A 20,090-nucleotide genomic window follows, 5' to 3' on the forward strand; every position below is an offset into this window, starting at 1 on the left:
AAAATTGTCCAAGAATTTCCAATAAGTTGGCCTTCTTGGGTTTTCATTCCAAATTCACATTTCTAGAATGGTCCCCCAAAAATCTCCAGTGTGAATTTAGTTTAAAATGGTCTCTGACTGCTAGTGACAGTATGCAACTGGCAGAAACAAATGTAAATCCTGAAGGAAGAAACGTCATTCCACAATTTTTCAAAGACAATGAGCAGCATATGATAAAAAAAATAACAAGCGTGTAAGGAAACAAGTCACCAAGAGTGAGCTCCAGTAGGAACAATGGGCAGCAGAAACAGACCTGCAAAAATGTCAGATATTAGGTTCATCAGACACAGATTATAAAATGGCTATATTATGTTATATGATGTTAAAATATATAGCTTAAAATATCTGCAGAAGTTTCATATTTGCTAAGATGAATTTGCTCATTAAAAATTTTGTAGTATTTAAAAAATATATATGCAGAGAATAGGAAACAATAAAAAGTGACATAGCAAATCAAAATAAAACCAAACAGAACTTCTAGATAAAAAAAAATAGAATAATCAAAATTTAAAACTCAGTAAACAGGTTTAACAAAAGTTTAGAAAAAGCTGAAGAAAGAATTTGGGAACTGGAATCTAGATCACTAGAAATCATCTAGAGTGAAGAATATAGACACCCCAAAATGGAAAATATGGACGAGAACTTGAGACATATGGAAGATGGAGTGAGAAGACCATACATGCATCTAATCAGAGTTCAAAGGAGAGGAGAGGAACAATGGGACAAAGTCAATATTTGAAGACATAATGGTCAAAAAATTTTCAGAAATGATAAAAGTTTTGGAATATGTTCCTAGGAAGTGCTCCTCACTAAATAAACAGAGAAATTTGCTCTGTTGTAATATAGTTGTGAGAGTTGGTAGGACTTTGGAAAATGAAGATTTAATTTAACAATTAAACAAGGATCACATCATCTACCCTGGATTGAAAATCAGTGTCAATGCAATAACACGTTACAAAATCAGGGCTCACTGTGGATAGAAAATGACGACTTAGCTGAAACGGAGTGGAGGAATTTCTTTAGAAACACTGATCTCAGGTTAGAATTCCTTTGAATCTTCCCAAAAGGGACATTAATTTCATTTTTAAAAATCAGAATTATTGGTGAAAAACATAACTTTCTCAGAGGGCGAAAAAGAAAATCCCACAAGGTTCTACATCAACAACCCAAGTCAAGGCGCCAGAAAAACTTCACATACTGTGTCTTGTCATGAGTTACAGTTATTGTTCTGGGAAGTTTCTCAGGGGCTTGGCAATTTTCCTTATAAACAAAACTACACATCATTCTTGAAGCTGTCTGATAACTGCAACACAAGCAATTGCAGCATCTTTTCCAGGCCACAGAGGGATGCCCAGTAGTCTCAAAGGACAACCAAGGATCTAAGTCTCAGTTTTCTGTCCTCCAGAGTTACCTCCAGAGCTGTCCCCATCTGGACACATGGATATAGCCATCTCCTGAGACTTCTGCCCCCTGGCATCTCCCACATGGATCCCTGAGGGCTTTCTTTACCCCACAGAGCCTTTGCTTTTCTCTGTCTGATGAGCTCATAGCTCAAGGGTTGTGGCTTCTGAGGGCCTGTTAGTGTGGATGTGTGTTCCCTGATGTCTCAGCCCACAGCTTGTACAGCATATTCCTTTTTTGTAAATTCATCCTAGGCAGAAATTTACAAGAAAAAATTTGATGACCTCTTAGATAAAAGGCTGCAGTTTCAGAGACAGTTTAAATAAACTCGACTGAAAAATAAGAGTAATAATAATTGGCAAGCCTCCTGGTCATCTTTCTTCTAGTTTTACTTCCTTCCCTCCTTCTTTCTCTACCTACTTATCTCCTTCTTCCCTTCCCTCTCTCATTTACTTCTTCCATTATTTCATCCCTCTGTCCTTCCTTCTTTCTCTCCCTCTTTCTTTTCTTCTCTTCTTCTTTCATTCCCTTTCTCCTTTTTTTCTTTCTTCCCTCCTTCCTTCCTTGATATTATCACAGTAATATGTCTCTTTATTATATAGTCTTGGTTTCCCATCATGCCTTGAGCCTCAGATTCCTCTGGAGATTGATTAAAGAGTTTTTCTATGCTTCTGTTTTGGTATCACCTCTACTTGCAGTGCTGGCTTCTTTTTCATGTGAATTCAAGACTGAGCACAGTAGAACAGGCAGTAGGTGACTCAAAGCTGTTCTCAGCTACTTTGTGAGTCTTCTCTCATTTGAGTCTGGGTTTTCCTCTTCTAAAGTATCTCCTCTACTCCATCCCCTCCTCCCCTCACTGCCCCTACACACTCTTCATTGTCCATAATACTTTCATGACTTCCCATCAGCCTCAGGATCAAGGCCTATCTTGTTTGTCTGGTTTTCAAGGCCTTTCCTTAGTCTGATCCCAGTAACAGGCCCAACCTGATTTCCAATATTCATTTGTTCTGGTGGTTCTCAACCAGGGGTACCCTAGAGGGTGCTTGGAAATGCGTGGAAGCAGTTGGGTTGTCACAATGATGGGGGTAGCTACTGGAATTTAGTGAGCAGCATCCAGGTATGTGAATTGCCCTCCAATGTCCCAGACAGTCCCACACACGGAAAAATGATCCAACCCAATACCAGGGGTTCCCCTGTTGAGAAACGCTGTTTGATTATGGTGAAACTTGTTCACTCTCCATTCATCAAACCAGTTAAGTGTCTATTCCTGCTGTTCCATCCCACCTGAAATTCCCCTCTTTTTCTCTCTGCTTATCTGAGTTTTACCCATTTTAAAGATCTGACTTGCTTGGACATCCACCTGAAAACCATCACTTGCCCTGAACCCTCAAAGCCATTATGATCTGTCACCAGGAGGCTGACAAGGACATGTGAAGGACACGGGCACTGGAGTCATCCAGAGTCAGGCTTGCGTCTCATTTGGCGCTGTTACCTATGTGCCCTGGGGAGTGCCTCTTACGCCTGCTAAATAATTTCTTCATCTTTCAAGTAAGGACGATAACAGCACTTAACTTAGAGGATTCTGTGAGGATTAAATTTGATGCCATAGGGTAAAGTGCCTAGCACTGCCTAGAATGGGGTGGGAATGCAATTAATGCTAGGTAACATTTTTTTATTCTTTCGAAAACTGGGTGCTTATTCTATACACACTGCAGATTGTATGTTCACCCCTAAGATTGTCCTTGAAGGCAATGCACTAATTTCCATCCTTCTAGACAGAGACCATGTCAGCAGATAGTTGTTTCCACTCAGCCCATAAAGTGTATTAGTGCATGAGCTATTGAGAAATGACAAAGTAAGAAGGTCCCTCAGAGGCAACACTCTCTCAATCCTGAATGCTCAAGGATGTGGAGAGGAGAGAGGAAGCAGATGCTTAAAGAAGCCTTGGGGTAGTGCACACACTGAAGAAGATAAGAGGTAAAACAAGGATGCCATAAATCTCACCAAGGGTATGTCTCTTATATACATGCATACACAGAAGTGGGCTGAGACACTGCCCCTCTGAAATGAAACATCACTGCCCTGTCCCTTCCCCCTTCGCTAGTCACGTTTTGCCTTGGTCTGGTCCAAGACTACTAAAACCACAGCTAAGAAACACCTGAAACTGTAGGGCTGTGTTCCATAGCCTTGTTTCTTGAAAATGATATGGCTTTTACAATGTGACTGTGTGATTGTGAGAACATTGTGTCTGATGCTCCTTTTAGCTAGGGTATGGACAGATGAGTAAAAAATATGGATAAAAAATAATAAGGAGAACAAAGGTGAAAATAAATTGGGTAAATGGAAATACTAGTAGCCAATGAGAGGGTGGGGTGAAGGGCATAGTGTGTATGAGTTTTTTTCTTCTTTATTTCTTTTTCTGGAGTGATGCAAATGTCCAAAAGAATGATCATGGTGATGAATACACAACTGTGTGATGATATTGTAAGCCATTGATTGTATACCATGTATGGAATGTTTGTATGTTGTTTTAGCAATAAAAATAATAATAAAAAAACACAGCTAACTTGGAGTCTTTCTGACTTGGCTTTGTTCTCTGGTCTTTCATGGTTTGGTCAAGATGGAGTCAGAGACCAGTATTTATCAAACAGTGTGTGTGTCACAAATACTCAGGGGCTGTCCAAATTTGCTGGTCTGGATCTGATGCCCAGGATCTTTGAATCTGCTATGAGCAGGCACTAAGGGAATTCTGATGAAGATGGGGATGTGACTCTCTCAGTGACTCTAAAAAAATGATAGTTGATGAAACTTCTCATAAGGGATGACTAACAGATGAGAATGATTAGATAAGGTTAGCAATACTCCAAAAATCTAAGAAAATCCATAAAGCATATTCCAAAACTCCTCAAGAAAATAGTCCAGGCACAAGTCATTGAATCAGCTGTGCTTTGGATATAAGGAAGTAACTGTAATCAGGTTGGGACCATGTGCTGATGGAGCATACTGAACGGTCTCGTGTGGCAGAGAGAGAGAGTTGGACAGGAGTGAAGAGGTCTGGCTGTGCCACAATGTGGCTAGGGGTTTCTGGACACCTCACACAGTTTCTCTGAGTCCATTTCCTTGTATGTTCCATAAGAATATTGGGCTATAACGTTTATGGTGAGCTATAATATGTCTACTTGTGTGACCATGATAATCCAGTTAAACCTTCAATGGACTTCTACCCACAGGATCCATAGGTAGTTAGAATGACCATGTTGGTGGTGGTTTATTTAGCTGCTGACATTTTCGACTGAAGACTTACCCTCCCCATCTCAACCCCATCATCCTTGAAGGCACCTTGAAGATGCCTAGCAGCTGCTCATTCATCACCCTAGATCTACTTGACAGGCCTCCATCCACCCACGTTCATGTTCTTGAGCCTGGACCTTGATTCTGAGCTCTGTTCCTGACTCCTGTCCTCTGCTAATCTCCCCTTCTTTGTATTTCCACTGACTCTGCTCATGCCCTGGGGCAGGGCAAGCTCATCAGGGTTTTGAGCTGGGTGGGTCAGGTGGGTGCCCAGGACCCAAAGACCAGAATAGAGAAGCCGAATGTCTTTGGTTCCCAGACTCCATTGGGCAGCACCTGATGTTCAGTCAGAAGATTAAGGTGAGAAATGACAAGGGACAACTCTAGTTTCTGTGCTCAGAGAAAAGGTAGCTACTGCTTCCCTGAGCCAGGAAGCTAGAGAGGAATTGGTAAGAGGCATGATTGTGTAAGATGTTGACACACCTCTCAATACAGGGTCTCAGAAACTATGTGAACTGAGAACTGTGATCATTTATACTCCTGGGAAAAACAGTCCAAAGCACAAAGGCTGGAGGAGACTCCCTGGACAAGGACAAACAGCTTCCCTCCTTAGAAGTTGGAGAAGTCCCAGCTTCAATGTGGAAGAATGTATGTCTACAGTCAAACCCTTCTCCAGCCAATGTAGGCAAGCGCGCTCCTGTCAGGCTGGGAACTTCTTGCCCTTATGCTTCTGGTCTCTTCAACTCTGAAGTTGTACCATAGCAAAAAACCTTAACCAACGGGTACTTAGTTAAAAGCTCACTATATTTTGGGGGGGGGGGGGGGGGGGAAGGGGTAAGATTCTCCTGTAATGAGAAAGGGAGAAATTACAATTAAACAAATATATCAAGTACGTACTTAACCTAAACTTTACACCAAAAGCATGAGTAACAAAAGAAAAAAATAGATAAATGAGTCTTCATTAAAATTAAAAACTTCTGTGCATCATGAAAATGAAAAGACAACCTACAGAATGGGAGAAAATATTTGGAAACCACGTATCTGATAAGGGTTTAATATTCAGAATTCATTTTTAAAAATCCTACATCTCAACAACAAAAAGACAAACAAACCAATGAAAAAATGAACAAAAGACCTGAATGGACATTTCTCCAAAGAACATATACAAAGCACATGAGAAGATGCTCAATATTATTAGCTATTAGAGAAATGCAAATCAAAACCCCTAGAATCATTGTTATTTTTTTTAAAAATAATAATCTTGGAGAGGATGTGGAGAAACAGGAACACTCATTTATTGTTGGTGGAAATGTAAAATGACGTAGCCACTATGAAAAACAGTTTGGCAGTTCCTCAAAAAGTTAAGTATAGAATTACTCTATGACCTGGCAATCCCACTATTGGGCATATAGACAAAAGAATTGAAAACAGGGACTCAAACAAGTATTTGCATACTGATGTCCATACTGGCATTATCCACAATTGCCAAAAGATAGATGCAACCAAGTTTTCATCAGTTGATGAATGAATAAACAATATGTGATACATAATACACTGGAATATTATGCAGTCATAAAAAGGGGTGGTGTTCTGATCCATGTGAAACACAGATGAACTTTGAAGACATTATGTTGAGTGAAATAAGCCAGAAACAAAAGGATAGATATTGTATGATCTCATTAATATGAAAACATTAGAATAAGAAAATTCATAGAGTCAGGAAACAGAACCCAGTTTCCTAGGGGCTGGGAAGTAGTAGGGAATTGGGAATTAAAGCTTAACTGGTACAGAATTTCTTTTGGGGGTGATGGACAAATTTTGGTAGTAAATAATTAACATCACTGAATTAAATTTCTCAATATGGCTAGAGGGGGAAATTTTAGGTTGCATATATGTTACTGAAAAATGTTTTTAATCTTTTAACCCAGAAAAAAGATATTATTGGGAAAATTGAAAAAAACTGGACTATGGATTGTATACTTTATATCAATGTTAAATTTCTTGAACTTGGTAGCTACATAAGGTGGTTACATGGTTAGCATCTTTGTTCTCAGGAGACATACCTGGAAGCATTAAATGTTAGAGGAGCATGATGTCTATAACCCACTCTGAAATGCTTAAATAATAGAAGATGATAGATAGATAAATGATGATGATTATGGATAGATTAGATAAATAGATAGATAGATTAGAATGACATAATAAATGTCACAAAATGCTAAAAGTTGGTAAATCTGTAATCTGGATAAGGAAGTTTATTGGAGTTCTACGTATTGTTTATGCATTATTTTGCAACTTTCTCTTGAGTTTGAAGTTATTTCAAAATAAAAAGTTAGAAAAAAAGATAAAATGCAATTAAACAGCAGCAGTAACAACCACTGCAAACTAAAACAGTACACCTCCTGCTGCCAGTGAGGGGGAGGACCTTAGGATGGTGGCTTGAAGACCATCTGTGGAGCTGTCTTTATTTTCCAAGACGGATCACAAATACATGCGATTTGGATTTCCCACAATGAGGCAAATGGAAAAGTTTTTCTTGTTAATCCTCAGTGAATGAGGCAGTTTTATTAACAGATTCTTGAGTATCCCAGGTCTTCTTTGAACATTCTGGTAAAATAATATACGTAAGATCTAACAACGTATTCACACCCTGCATCTTGACAAAATCAGAGACTTAAAATCTTGTTTAGAAATGAAAGAGAAAACAAAATAAAATATGAAAATCTGTAATAATCCACAGAACAAAGTGGGAAAGACAAAGGGACATGGTGATAAGCTACTCCTTTATGGCCCTTTGGATGCCTGGAAAGGGTAAGTGTGCTCTCAAAGGCAATGGCCACCCTCCAAAATTTGAGAGGCACCTCCAGGCACTTGGAAGAAAGAACTTCTTGGCTAGAAAAAGTGGTGACAAGGGAGGCTTTTGGTCCAAGGATTGCAAGGAAAGTAATGATAATATTAATCAAGTGACTAGAATTGGCTTCATATAGCCTATCTATGCAATAATTGGCAAAGAATATCTTTGCTCAGTTTATTTGCTCAGTTGACAAAAAAATCTTTCTTCCCTAAAATGCATTAACCTCTTGATCTACTTGTTCTTAAAATTTGGAGGAGAGGTCAGAGATTCCTTTGAGAATCTGATAAAGCTATTTATACTCTCCACCAAAAATTCCTGTTGGCACACAATTTACACTGAATTTGAAAGGACACTCAAAGCAACATATAAAACCTACTTTGGAACCTCCATGTTAAAGCTCTATTCATGACCTGTGAACTAAGAGTGGGTTCAGGTCCATTTCCTGAGCGTGTCGGTGTCAGAGGTCAATCTCTCTCTGGGAACTTATGGAAATATTCTACTCACTTGAGAAGGATGACTTAGTGGCCCCCTAGTTTTGCCCTGGGAAATTCACCATGCCTATTAGTTATTTGGAGCCATCCATCCCACCTGAACAGGGCCATTTTCCCCAGGGGCTTGTGGCCATTTGAAAATACTGAGACGTTTGACCAGCCAGGACCACCTAGCAGTACTCAAATCAGGGACTGTCCCCTTTAGGTCCCATTTTGGAGCTGGTGTGTGTGTGTGTGCGTGTGTGTGTGTGTGTGTGTGTACCTGCCATGTGTTTACAGGCAATCCCAGTGGTTGGTTGGTTTCATCTAGGCTCAGGTCTACACACCTGAACTTTATTCCAGAACTTTATTTATTCCAATGCTTTATTCCAGAGCATTTCCTAAAGTGAATTGTGGAGAAGACATAACAAAACAAACCATTCAACGATATGGCCCCAAAGTGATACTTCTCACCTCCCCACATAGCACTTTAAATCAGAAGGAGCCCTATGACCCTGCCTTAGGAGGTGGGAAAAGGATCCCTCCCATGTAAAAAAGTGGAGCATTAGATCCCCGCAACTCACGAGTTATCCTCCATGCAACATTTGTCCGAGGAGTCTGAGTTTCAGATAAAGTGATTTGCCCAAGGTCACATCTCTAGGAAGGCAAGGGCCAACGTTACAGCTTTGGTCTGTCATACTCAGTGCCTTTGTCCCAAATCACAGAGTGAAGTAGGATTACAGAAAAGTAATCCTACTTCTGAAGTAACCCTACTTCTGGAGTTCTGGAGTGGCCGGAGGCCTTGGAAGACTCTGGAGTGTCCCACCTACTCCTATGGAAAGTACATCAGCAGCATCCCCTTTCCTGAGGTTTTTGATGTGTTGAGATACTGGCCACCGGTGGGCTAACGTTGAGGCTGGATGCCACCAGTGTCCCTGGGCATGCAAGACATATATCTACATTGCCCCAAACCTGCTCTGGTGCTAGTATCCCTGAACAGGGTCCCACCCTACATGGGGACCAGGGAGGCAAGTGGTACACAATTCCTTCTTCCTGTGGCTTACTGGGAAGGAATAGAAAGGGCAGGGAGGCAGTGAAGAGTGTGAAGGGAGGCTGGTGTTAGTTTTGGAGTTCTGTGGTTTTAGACATGTTCCCTGGGCAGAGAGCTCCCATCCCAACACCTCACCCACAGCTAGGGTGAGAGATCAAGGCTTGCTGGGGCTCAAGCCCAAGTAGCCCAGTCTTCACACTCTGGGCTTATCAGCAGAACAGGTTCCTAGGGGTCTTCACCTTTACAAACCAGCCTTTGCCCACAGGGGTGAGCTAAGTCCCTGCGGTCTTCAGCCCAGAGGGCTTGGACTGAAGCTTCTGCTCATTGAATTGGCTGCCTCCTCCCCATTACACCTGGTTCAGGTATTGCTGGATTTACGTGGGGGGCATAGTTCATAATAAAAGGGTCGTATTCTAGTTTGCTAGCTGCCTGAATACAACACACCAGAGAGGGATTGGCTTTTAATAATAGGGGATTTATTTTGTTAGTTCTTCAGAGGAAAGGCAGCTAACTTTCCACTGAGGTTCTTTCTTACGTGGGAAGGCACAGGATGGTCTCTGCTGGCCTTCTCTCCAGGCCTTTGGGTTCCAACAACTTTCCCGGGGGTGATTTCTTTCTGTATCTCCAAAGGCCTGGGCTGAGCTTCTTGGGCTGTGCTACGTTGAGCTCTCTCATTTAAGCACCAGCCAATTAACTCAAACATCATTCATTGCAGCAGGCACGCCTCCTAGCCGACTGCAGATGTAATCAGCAACAGATGAGCTTCACGTACCATTGGCTCATGTCCACAGCAATAGAACTAGGCACCTTCACCTGGCCAAATGGACAACTGAATCTAACTACCACAGGCCCTGTGCCCCTTGCCCATCCAGAGGCTCATTGTTATTTCTGACAGTCTCTATCACCCCACTGCTACTCCATCCCCTGCCACTAATAGGATATCTGCTCTTTAGACCTGGTTGAGTTCCCCGAGTCTTGGCAGAGTAACAGACCTGACAGCTCCTTCTCATCAGGCATGCTGGCTAGAGAGGAAAAGCAGGACATTTTATCAGTAATAGGGCTACCATCTTCACTTCATATCAGCACAAAGAGGCTGCATCACCCACTCTTCCTGTAATTTGCTCCTTTGCTCTTGTCATCCTGGGTGGAGTGATGTAACCTCTTTGACTACTGCTTCCTGTAAGGAGTTCTTTGGCAGACCATTTTGAAGCCTTTGGCCCAGCAGAAGTTTCCTTTGTATTCTGTCTTGTTCTTCCTTTCCATTACCCTTTTATTCTATCTGGAAACTTTCAGAATAAAGCCAGAAGCCGCAAATACTTTTCTTTTGCTTGCTGCTTGAATTGAATTTCAAGAAGGAAGAGGTTTCACATTGAGTATCACCGAGAAACTCTCAGTTGATTACAATATTGCTAAACTTTTGGCAGAGCACATTTACCCATTTAATTATCATTATTAAGTTTGTCTCCCACTCAAGTTTTTGGCTTTACGTGTATCATTTTTGGCTGTGTCTCTGTGTGGGTATGTAGAAGGGCAAAAAGTTACAATTTATTCTTGTTGGCTTTCAGTGAACTTGAACATTAATTTTCTTTTCAAGGACAGTTATCTAAGAGTTATCTGTGGCATTAAGCAAATCCTACTTCCTATAAATCTATTTCCTTTTGTTTTCAGAAAAAGTCCCCTCCACTGCCCCTCATCTAGTCTTACTCATACTTAATCACCTCCTACTTGGGTTTTAGATGGTTTTTATTTTGTAACATCTAAAATCTGCCTATTGAATATCCAAAAAACCAGTAGGCAGGAGACAGGTTGATCCTAGGCACTAGAAAATCAAATATTAGTCATCTGTAAAGCATGATAAAAGGTTAAAATCCAAATTACCTGTCCAGATTTCCAAAGTTTCTATAGTCCACAATTCAAATCCCAAAACAACTTCACCTGTTGGGTATTCCTTCCTTCTTCTTGGTGGATTTGTGGGTGACCATTTCCAAGCCACCAGTCAGAGAAGAACCTAGAGAAGCTATAGCTGACACCAGCTGTGTGGACCCCAGAGCCACCCATTTTCTCATCCAGAACTGCGTAGCCCATGGGCCAACTGTCTTCAAGGGAGAGGTAAGTGGTGGATGGGTCAGGTAGTTCATGGTGCTACTGCCAGGGACCCTCTGAAGCTCCAAATTTGACTCCACTATAACCGTCCATTCTCCCTAGTCCCCATTTCACTTCCTTTTCATTATTCCCCACCCAGGGGCCCTGCTCTACACCTGCTCCTTGGGGGCTTCAGAAGGCTGTCATGGAAAGAAGCCTACATGTGCCTCAGGCGTAGGGTCCTACCCTCTCATCCAGTGTCTGTACCCTTAGAACCCACCCTGACCAGGACCCTGGAGGGCTCTCCTGCCCCTGTCTTCTCTAGTGAGTGGTCCTCAGGAAGCAATCTTCTCCTGAAGTCACTGCTACCCTCCTGCTTTGACCCTGCTGTGGCAAAGACAGCTGCCTGCACTAAAAAAAAATTGTGTGCTTCCTGTTCAAGTATGGGGTGGTTGTTCGGAGACAACTCTCTCCAGGAACTAACTGAACCAACTGCCCTGCATCCAGGTGAAGCCAGGGACTAGTTCAGACATGCTGAATATCCCTTCTGTTCTTACAAAGCCAGTGGAACTGCCCCCTACCCTTCCTTCCATTCACTAGCTATAGACAGAGCAAGCCAAGGGCCTGGGGGACAACATATGTGCAAGATGGAAAGACCCAGGTTCCTGATATAACATACGGGACAAAGGTACTTGTTGACCAAGAATACCTCCCTCAGACTGCTCCACTAGGGAGACATAAAGATCTATGGTGTTGTGGGGCGGGGTTTTTCATTTGTTACAGCAGCTGATGTTAACCTTAGTTTCCCCCTATGGCCTTGTTGGGCCCCCTCCCATCTGGAGCTACTCTGTTCCCATCAGAGTGTTCTCTGGAAGTGGCCACCCATCCCACTGCTGCTCCCCTCCCACAAAGGTTTGGTGAGGTCTAATTGCCCCACAAGAGTTGAAACCCACCATCTGAGAGCCAGAGGTTATGGCGGTATGGAACATCCAAATATTTTTCTAAGATGACTTCTCCTTTCTCTACAGGGTTATCCCCAATAAGTTTCTCTCTCTACCCAATGGGTGCTGTCCGAGGTGCTGTCAGAGGACTCGGGCCACTCCCTGGGAGGGGCAAAGTGAGGTGATATTGGGGTCAGTTCTCTGAGGTACAATTCTTCACCTTGACAGGGCAGGTTCCTTACCTTGTTTCTACCTCTGTTCTCCTGCCTGTTAAATAGAATAATGATGTTTGCCCACAGGGGACCTATGGCAGATTGAATCACATACCCGATCAAAAGACATTGTGCTTCATCTTAATCCGTGCTCTTGTGCATATAAACCCGTTTGCAAATACGAGCCTTTGTAGAGCTTAAGTGTGGGTTCCTTTGTGCATAGGATCATCCAAGTTCCTGCTTAGGTGTGGCTCAAATGAAGCAGGGTGGGCCTTCATCCATGTTGCTGGAGTCCTTTACGAGCAGAAGAAATTCAGACCCACTCAGTGACGGAAGGCCCCAGGAAGAGGCCAGAAGGCAGCAGAAGTGGGAAAACCAGGCACAGAGAGAAAGAAGTGGCCACGTGATGGAGGGAGAGATGCAAGCCAAGGAACCCCAAGGATGGCAGAGAGCCAGCCCCAGAACACTACAGATTTTGGAGAGAAAGCATGAATTTGCCAATGCCTTGATGTGAGACTTCGAGCCTCTAAAGCTGTGAGACAATAAATTTTTGTTGCTGAGCAACCAGTGTGTGGTATTTGTCATAGCAGCCCTGGCAGACCGACAGAAACCATGAGGCTGTCCAGGATAAGATGCCTAAAGCACCCGACACATAGAGAAAGTTCAGGAAAGGCTACTTTCCTTCTGCCCTCCTTTCCAAGGAAGAGATTCAGACACAAAGCTTTAGCTGCCTGGCTGAAAAACACCCAGAGAAGCGAAGAGGGTAAAACTTCTACAAACTCAAGACAACAAGCCACACCTGGCAGGGTCACTTCCAGCTGTGCCATTCTTGGTTAATGGTGAGCTCACCAGGCCTCCCAGCATTTCAGAGAGGTGAGAGGTCTGGGCCAGGGGTTGGAGTTGGCTAGTGACCAATAAGGAAGGCCATCCCAGGCCCACCATGGCAGGAGCCTCAGGAGGGGCCTGCAGGTGGTAGGCAGAGGTGCCTGTGGGAAGCCCAGGCCTCCCACCTCCACCCTTCATTCCACACCTAGCTCTCCCCTGGAGACAGGAAGGGAGCTGTTCCAGAAAGCTCATTTAAAACAGCTCCTCCAGGGTGTGTGGCTGCCTCCCATCTTTGGTGCAGAATCAGCCCCCCCGGCTAGTCTTTTATTTATGCGGATGTGGTTCAGGGCTTCACTCTGGAAACCCCACAGCTCCTCTCCAGCCAGCTGTCTGACAAAGTGGAACACAATGGCTCTTTTCCTGGACCTGCTCCAACTCTCCTGTCCTCTGAGGCCTGGCCTTTCCCTTTTACTGCCTCTCTCCTCCACATCTCTTCCAGCACCTGGGCAGTCCAGTTGGGGCGTCCCGGGGAAGCATATCTCATGTCCTGCACTCAACAAGAGTATCTGCTGAAACCCAGGCCTCTGTTATCTGTCGTCTGGTCCGAGGCTCTGGCCTGCATTGAAATCAGGGCTGCTTGCTTTCCCTGAGCTCCACTTTGCTTCTCTAGAAAGTGGAGCCCTCTGGGAAACAGAGTCAAGAAACCAAAGTCCCTTTGATGTTTCTGGTCACACTAAAAAGTAATTCAGAGCCTCTCGTTTAAATTGGGGTGGGATACCATAGGGTTAGGTTGGCCCTCTACCCTTCCCTAAGTATTGCAGGCTTCTGAATGGCAGCCAAGAGGAGCTCAGCTTGGGAAAGACTGATTCACTTTGTTTAGACCCAGAGTTTATTAGGGAAATCACCATTTTGTGTATATAAGTGTGGACTTGGGAGGCTTAAGTTGCCTGTTATCACCCCCTTCTTCTCAGGAGGATCAGGACTCAGGAGTAAGGGGAGAAATAAAGTAGTTGCCTCCTCTCTTGCCCTAAAGAAATGTTTCATCAAGGCAGCTCTTTCCAGGAGGACTGGCCTGGGCCTGCTTTCAGATCTCCAAATAAAACATGAGAAGCCGCCTTCTGATAGCAGGGCTCACTGTCGTGTTTCTGGAACAATGAGCCCAGATTCTCTCCCAGAGCCACATGGCAAAATCATGAGCATTTTTAAAACATGGGAATCCCTTTCTGTTCTTTCTTCTCTATAGAGGGAGGCACTGACATTAGAACCCCAGTGGCTTCACAGACACCCATGCCCCAGCCAGGACACCAGAGGGAAAGAGGGCAGTTCATGCCTGAAACAGGGGCAAGAAGAAATTACAGGTCAAGTGCTGCTGTGCGTGGTGGGAGCAGGGAAAAGAAGGGGTCACCAGGACGACTCGGTCCCCAGAACCCCTTACAGGCTTTGAGACCCATGTGTAAAGTCTCCACCATGGCAGGGTCCACCAAAAACCCACCCTTGCCTGCCCGGATGCTCCCCCAGTGACTTTGACATTTCGAAAAGATTTTGTTAGGATCCACGATAAAACATCTTGCGAAGAAATGAGGCAGTTCGGATTTGGAGGTCAAGGCTAGTGCAGCACTTAGCCTGGAAATACCAGCTGCCTCTAAAATTATAGGCCCAGCCCTTCATTAAAATGTCCTCTCATGCTTGGCAACCAAATGCTAATGCGTGTTTTCAGCACTCTCGACTTGTTGATAGTGCAAAACCATTTTAGATTTCAGAAGGTTTTGACAGAGGCAGAGCTCTCGGGGGACATCCAGTCACTAACTGCTTCATTACCCAACACCAAATGGAACCGAAAGGCCTCCTTTTTCAGGGACTCGCCTCCGAGCAAGGAGACCCATTACTGGAGCTGTCCCACGGCTTCTGGCCTGCTCCCCACCCAGAAGGCACCGGGTCACCCCTTGGAAGAGAGCACATGCCTGAATCCCCCAGCCAGGGGTAGGAATCTACACCCCAAATATACTTCAAACCACTCTCTATGCCCCCCTAGGAGAGGCTGGGTCGTTGCTCCTTGAGTTTCTCAATTTGCAGTTCTGCTTAAGATGGGCAGGTATTGAATGGCACAGAGAAGACATGCTGGGAGGTTATGCCACATGGTTGGTGAAGGAGGCTGGGAAGATGGTCCCTGGGGAGTGCACATCTTGTAAGAGGCCGGGTAGGTGGAAGGAAAGGGGATGGGTTTTTGCACCCCATGACACCATCCCACTCCCTGGCCTTGTCTTTTCTACTCTGTCCCCAATCAGATCACGGCCTGTGAGGGCTTCTAGATAATGGATTACTCTCTTAGGACTTGCCTACAGGGCATTTTTTTTAATTACAGCAGTTGCAGGTTTACAGAAAACCACACAGGAAGTACAGAGTTCCCATATACCACCCCAACCCCCGATACACACACACACACACAACTAGTTTTTCCCTATGACTAACATTTTTTTCATTCGTGCAAACTATTTTTACACATTATTACAAGTGACAAGGCAATATTATAACTATATTCTTCCCCTAATGCTATGGCACAATGGGCATGATGTTCATTCATCATTTTAAGAAAATCTTGGGAAGGCTTCGGTGCTGGGCGAACTAGAGACCCAGGGCCCCACTTCCTGAAAGTGACACCCTGAGGGAAGTAGAGTCCCACAACCAGCAAATGCAAAGATACAGGAAGAAAAGAATTAAGCCAGGGAGAGGGGTGAAAGAAGGCCCCCTGGAGGGTGGGTAATTTCTCCAGTGAGACCTGAAGTGTGCCCAGGATTTGGCAAGGGGAAGAGAGAAGTCTGCAAGTGGGATGGGGAGCCAGGTGGCACCCAGGCCATCCCCAGGTTGCAGCAACAGCAGGAGCAGACCCTGAAATGGGAGAGGATGCTGCGCTGGAGGGTAAGCAGAGAACAGACCATGCGGGGCCCACAGCCCCCAAGGAGGGTGAACATTCACAGGTAACGTCATTCGCAAAACCTGGTGTGAGCGCATGATGGTCCAGTATGGTGTTCCGTGGATTCTAAGATGTCAGTGATTTTAAGCCACATCCTGCTCAGAAACGTTGTAATGTGAAGCACTGTCTGTGTAGAACACGGAAGACAGAGGGGTCAGCTCCTCAGATGGAGAACAAATAACATGAGCTCAGGGCCACCCCAGGGACGGAGGTGTGGCCGGTGTGGGGAGGGCAGGGGGGTAGTTAGAGCAAGCCACACACAGCACCACTTTGGAGGGACGATAGTGTCCCTTTGTTTCATCCCCTCAACATTTTTGTTCATTCCAAACCAGAAAAAACAAACCTCAAAGCCTACCTTAAAAATGAACAAACAGTGGGTGTGAGGGCAGTTTAGTGGTAGAATTCTCGCCTGCCATGTGGGAGACCCGGGTTCGATTCCGGGCCTCTGCACTTTCCAAAACAAACAAACAAAAGAAACCAACAAAAACAAACAGACAAACAAACAGAAATCAACAAATGGTGCTACAATAACGGGGTATTCACACCGAAAAAGAATGAAATGTGACCCCACCATACAGCATACAAAACAAAAACAAAAACAAAACAAAACAAACAGAGTCTAGAAAAGGGATTGCAGAGAGAGTAGGGGCATAGAGATGAAAGATATAACCCCAGTTCTTTCTAAAGGGAAGTATTTGGGGCCACTGTACGCATCGGAGCCCCCCCCCCCCCATAGAGCTGCCTTTCTGGCATAAAATCCGTCTCAATGGCCCCCTCGACCATCCCTGCTGTCTCCCAAACCTAAACGAGCCGCACTGCTCCATCTTCCACTTGGGACATAGGTGGGAGGCTCAGCACCCACGTACCACATTTCCCTGGGTGCACTGTACCCGCATTTTAAAGTTTCTGAAATCAGACGCCTCTTCCAGTCCTTGTGTACATCGAAGGCTGTGATCTTCCCTCCCTAAAAGCTCTTACTGCCATTACAACCTGGAGCCTTAGCTCTAGAATATTCGGGAATTCAAGGGCCCAAGGGATCATGCTGCAATGACTGTGGCTTACTGAAAAACATAAGGCCCTTGTGTGTGTATGTGTGTTTAAGTACCGCTGTCTCCGGCTGGTCTCCCCTTTTTGCAGATGTGCACAAATAACCACTGACAAACAAATTCCAAGCCCTATGGGGTAATTCCTTTTAAAAGAAAAAAAATTGAGGCACGTCTGGATGGTTACAGGAATGAGGGTCACAAATATTTTAGGGGGTGCCTTTTGCATCCACCCTTGAGTATGGGTTTTGAAGGGGGGAGAAATGACCTCAACAAAATAGAGGCTGGTGCAAATAAGGGTAGCATGCCAGCGTGGAGAAGAGCGTTTTGGCAGGCCACAATTTGCATAGGTAGTTGGCTGTTATCTGACGGGAACTGGGGAGACCCCCACCCCCAGGTACTACATTTCACACGGTCTGTCTGGACGTGGCAAGGAGAGGAGACGACACACTTGATGGCACCAGGTTCACGTGACTCCACGTTTCAAAGAGATTACCAAGAGCACCAGGGCACATATCCAAGGGGCTTTAACCCAAGATGTGAACTGGCTTCTTTTAAAGTTCTTCTTAGTAGAAACTGCCAAGCAGAATTCGTACACACAACACACACACACACACACACACACACACACACACACACACACATACACACTCCTTCTGTGTTAAAGAGGAGCTGCTGGTTGGGGAGAATCTCATGAAATAGTTTTCTTTCATTCTCTGCCCCAAAGATATGCTGGAAAGTGGCCCCTTTAGCAACCCCCTTGGCAGGGCCTGCCACTTTCTGGTGACTCCCAGATATTCAGATGGTCCCATTCAGCATGAAACACAAACCTCTCAGCTGCTAGTGGCAGGGGGCCCGGGACTGGTCTGCTATCTCCACCCCACCTCTCCCTCTCTTGGAAGCTGTGGGCAATGCAGATGGACAGGGAAGTGGTTGGACCTTTCCCTGGTTTGGCCTGGGTCTCTTCTGATGCAAAGATCTTTTCCCACCTTTTCCCAGGATGCTGTGATTCCTCAAGTCCTCACCCAAATCTCAGACAGGAACAGCTTCCAACCTCAAGGTTGGGTATTACCCAAACTCCTTATCATCCCACGTGGGCTCACTGTCTTGTAGCTCAGCAAGAGGCCAGCTGGGCAGAGGTGCCAAGCCCCTCTCTCTTGGGCACCCCCAGGCTTGAGCAGGAGTCTGTAAAGCCCACCTCCCTCCTTGGATGGGGTGGGGAGAGAGCATGAAGGTTGCCCCTCCCCACAAAGCTGTCAGCACCAGCATTTACTCTCTCCCTCCCCAGTCCTCTCCCCCATAGGAGAAGAGGATGGGGTAGGGCAGAATCTGACAACTTTTAGGAAATCTTGCCGGTGGTTCTCTTTCCAGTATGGAAAATGGGCCTTTTACTTGCAGGTATGAGCCTTCAGTGAGGAGTCCATTCCTGGGCTCTAGGGAGAACCATGAACATCGTATTCAAATGGTATGGGTTAGGTAGCATGATGGTTAATTTCATGTGTCAATTTGGTTAGTTTATGCTGTCTACTTGTTTGGTCAAGAAAGACTGGCCTGATTATTACTATGACTGTATTTTGTAGATGGACTGACATCATTAGTTAGTCAATTGTGTCTACGGCTAATTGCATCTACCATCAACAAAGATTGCCCTCAGCAATGAGGGGAGGCTCCTCATTCAATCAGTTGGCTCTCTAAAAGCAGAACTGAAGATTTCACAAATCAGTGTGCAGAAATTCTGCCTCTTCTTCAGCCAGCCTGCTTCTGGAGAATTAAACTCCACCTTTACTGGAGTTTCCAGCTTGCAGCCTGCCCTACAAAATTCGGATTTGCTAATCCGTATGGTTGCATGAGACAATTCCTACAATAAATCTCTTTATCTGTCTGTCTATCTATCCTCTCTCTTGTTGATTCTGTTCCTCTGGAGAATAATACAGGTAATACAGGTAGCCAGGGAGCAGAGCCCACCACCCTCAGCAACAGCTGAAACATTCTAACTCTCTCCAGGTTATCCTCTTCTCTCCCCAAAGTAACATAGGACTTTATGGCTTTTCCACAGCCTGCACTTAGTATCAGGGTGATGTGCAAATTTGGAAGGTAGGCTCTCACCCTTCCCATCTAGAGTTGTGTCCAAAGACACAGGGTGTGGAGCTTGACCAGACTAGACTTCTGTGACCTCAATTCCCCAGGAAAGTCACAGTTCCAAATGTTCTAAACTGCAGTCCTCATACGCCGTTAAAATTCCCAGAAATTCAGTATTTCAGCTGGACAATGTCCTTTCTCACCTGCCTCCCCAACTTCCACACAGGATTAAAAATGCTTCAAGAGACCCTGATGTAGGGTTCAGAAGTATGGTCACTGTTGAGGATTGAATTGTGTCCCTCAAAAAAATAAGCTGAAGTTCTATCCTCCCAGGACCTCAGAACGTGTCTTTATTTGGTAATAGGGTCATTGCAGATGGAATCCGTTCAATGAAGATGAGGTCATACTGGAGTAGACTGGGCCGCTAATCCATTACAACTGGTATCCTTGTAAGAAGAGGGGACACAGAGACAGTGACACACGGGAGAGAAGGCCATTGACAACGAAGGCAGAGATTGGAGGGCCTCGTGCGACTGCAACCTAAGAATGCCAAGGACTTCCAGCAAACACTGGAAGTCAGGAAGAGGCAAGGAAGGGTCTTCCCCTAGAGTCTTCAGAGGGAGCGTGGTGCTGCCAACACCTTAATTTCAGACTTCTGGCCTCCAGAACTGTGAGGGAAGACATTTCTGTTGCTTTAAGCCACCCAGCTTGTGGTACTTTGCTATAGCAGCCCGAGGAAACTAAGAGAGTGGCCAAATGTGTAGCTCTGTCCCCAAAAGGTTGTTCTTATCTAGGACTCAGTTTATCTAGCAGGGAAGCAACCAGGGTTTC

Source organism: Tamandua tetradactyla, chromosome 12 (genome assembly GCF_023851605.1).
Source record: "Tamandua tetradactyla isolate mTamTet1 chromosome 12, mTamTet1.pri, whole genome shotgun sequence".
In the NCBI taxonomy this organism is placed as follows: domain Eukaryota; kingdom Metazoa; phylum Chordata; class Mammalia; order Pilosa; family Myrmecophagidae; genus Tamandua; species Tamandua tetradactyla.